The sequence below is a fragment of the Carassius carassius genome, chromosome 31 (genome assembly GCF_963082965.1).
Source record: "Carassius carassius chromosome 31, fCarCar2.1, whole genome shotgun sequence".
Taxonomy (NCBI): Eukaryota; Metazoa; Chordata; class Actinopteri; order Cypriniformes; family Cyprinidae; genus Carassius; species Carassius carassius.
Window position 1 is genome coordinate 31,063,969 of NC_081785.1, and position 2,500 is coordinate 31,066,468.

The following is a 2,500-nucleotide window of genomic DNA, read 5'->3' on the forward strand; positions in this document are numbered from 1 at the left end:
TGTTCAGTTAAATAGTGTCTGTGCATTTATTTGCAATCAAGTCAACGATATCGCTGTAGATGAAGTGTCCCCAACTAAGCAAGCCAGAGGCGACAGCGGCAAGGAACCGAAACTCCATCGGTGACAAAAATGGAGAAAAAAACCTTGGGAGAAACCAGGCTCAGTTGGGGAACAGTTCTCCTCTGACCAGACGAAACCAGTAGTTCAATTCCAGGCTGCAGCAAAGTCAGATTGTGCAGAAGAATCATCTGTTTCCTGTGGTCTTGTCCTGGTGCTCCTCTGAGACAAGGTCTTACAGGGGATCTGTATCTGGGGCTCTAGTTGTCCTGGTCTCCGCTGTCTTTCAGGGATGTAGAGGTCCTTTCTAGGTGCTGATCCAGCATCTGGTCTGGATACGTACTGGATCCGGGTGACTGCAGTGACCCTCTGATCTGGACACAGACTGGATCTGGTGGCTACGGTGACCTCGGAACAAGAGAGAAACAGACAAATATTAGCGTAGATGCCATTCTTCTAATAATGTAGCAAGTACATCGGGTGTTATGGGAAGTGTTTCCGGTTCCGGTTTACCTAATTAATGCAGCCTAAAAATCCTTTAACGGATTTGGATAATAAAAGCATATTAGTATGTTATGTGTATGCCAGGTTAAAGAGATGGGTCTTTAATCTAGATTTAAACTACAAGAGTGTGTCTGCCTCCCGAACAATGTTAGGTAGGTTATTCCAGAGTTTGGGCGCCAAATAGGAAAAGGATCTGCCGCCCGCAGTTGATTTTGATATTCTAGGTATTATCAAATTGCCTGAGTTTTGAGAACGTAGCGGACGTAGAGGATTATAATGTAAAAGGAGCTCATTCAAATACTGAGGTGCTAAACCATTCAGGGCTTTATAAGTAATAAGCAATATTTTAAAATCTATGCGATGCTTGATAGGGAGCCAGTGCAGTGTTGACAGGACCGGGCTAATATGGTCATACTTCCTGGTTCTAGTAAGAACTCTTGCTGCTGCATTTTGGACTAGCTGTAGTTTGTTTACTAAGCGTGCAGAACAACCACCCAATAAAGCATTACAATAATCTAACCTTGAGGTCATAAATGCATGGATTAACATTTCTGCATTTGACATTGAGAGCATAGGCCGTAATTTAGATATATTTTTGAGATGGAAAAATGCAGTTTTACAAATGCTAGAAACGTGGCTTTCTAAGGAAAGATTGCGATCAAATAGCACACCTAGGTTCCTAACTGATGACGAAGAATTGACAGAGCAACCATCAAGTCTTAGACAGTGTTCTAGGTTATTACAAGCGGAGTTTTTAGGTCCTATAATTAACACCTCTGTTTTTTCAAAATTTAGCAGTAAGAAATTACTTGTCATCCAGTTTTTTATATCGACTAAGCAATCCATTAGTTTTTCAAATTGGTGTGTTTCACCGGGCTGCGAAGAAATATAGAGCTGAGTATCATCAGCATAACAATGAAAGCTAACACCATGTTTCCTGATGATATCTCCCAAGGGTAACATATAAAGCGTGAAGAGTAGCGGCCCTAGTACTGAGCCTTGAGGTACTCCATACTGCACTTGTGATCGATAGGATACATCTTCATTCACTGCTACGAACTGATGGCGGTCATATAAGTTTGATTTAAACCATGCTAATGCACTTCCACTGATGCCAACAAAGTGTTCAAGTCTATGCAAAAGAATTTTGTGGTCAATTGTGTCAAACGCAGCACTAAGATCCAATAAAACTAATAGAGAGATACACCCACGATCAGATGATAAGAGCAGATCATTTGTAACTCTAAGGAGAGCAGTCTCAGTACTATGATACGGTCTAAATCCTGACTGGAAATCCTCACATATACCATTTTTCTCTAAGAAGGAATATAATTGTGAGGATACCACCTTTTCTAGTATCTTGGACAGAAAAGGGAGATTCGAGATTGGTCTATAATTAACTAGTTATTTGGGGTCAAGTTGTGGTTTTTTGATGAGAGGCTTAATAACAGCCAGTTTGAAGGTTTTGGGGACATGTCCTAATGACAATGAGGAATTAATAATAGTCAGAAGAGGATCTATGACTTCTGGAAGCACCTCTTTTAGGAGCTTAGATGGTATAAGGTCTAACATACATGTTGTTGGTTTAGATGATTTAACAAGTTTATACAATTCTTCCTCTCCTATAGTAGAGAATGAGTGGAACTGTTCCTCAGGGGGTCTATAGTGCACTGTCTGATGTGATACTGTAGCTGACGGCTGAATGGTTGCAATTTTATCTCTAATAGTATTGATTTTAGAAGTAAAGTAGTTCATAAAGTCATTACTGCTGTGGTGTTGGGAAATGTCAACACTTGTTGAGGCTTTATTTTTCGTTAATTTAGCCACTGTATTGAATAAATACCTGAGGTTATGTTTGTTTTCTTCTAAAAGAGAAGAAAAGTAATCAGATCTAGCAGTTTTTAATGCTTTTCTGTAGGATATGTTACTTTCCCGCCAA

The 2,500-nt window shown here is 39.9% G+C and overlaps 1 protein-coding gene across 1 annotated transcript in view; it reads left to right on the plus strand.

Moving 5' to 3' along the window:
• Nucleotides 1-2,500, plus strand: part of col14a1b (collagen, type XIV, alpha 1b) — a gene marked incomplete at its 3' end in the record, with an annotated part of 92,940 nt that overhangs the window by 16,625 nt on the left and 73,815 nt on the right. The window lies entirely within an intron of this gene.